Here is a 285-nt window from a genome sequence, read left to right as displayed (position 1 = left end):
CAACGCCTCGAAGACCAAGTGGAAGCCCCAGAGAAGATTGACATACTTCAAGCTATCCACATGGCTGTCCAAGCCTGGAATTCTGATGTGAAAGCAGAGGCAATCCACAACTGTTTCCATCACTGTAAGATCCGAACTGAGGAGGGAGTGGCTGCACAACATCTTGCCGATCTAGACCCCATTGACTATGAGGTCATGCAGGACTTGCAGTCCCAAATCGAGCAACTCCACTACCGGAACCCTGTGGCAATCAGATTCCTGCTGAACTACCCAGACGAGGAAGTC

This window comes from Plasmopara halstedii, assembly GCF_900000015.1.
Source record: "Plasmopara halstedii genome assembly, contig: Scaffold_110, whole genome shotgun sequence".
Classification (NCBI taxonomy): domain Eukaryota; phylum Oomycota; class Peronosporomycetes; order Peronosporales; family Peronosporaceae; genus Plasmopara; species Plasmopara halstedii.
This window is presented reverse-complemented; position numbering follows the sequence as displayed.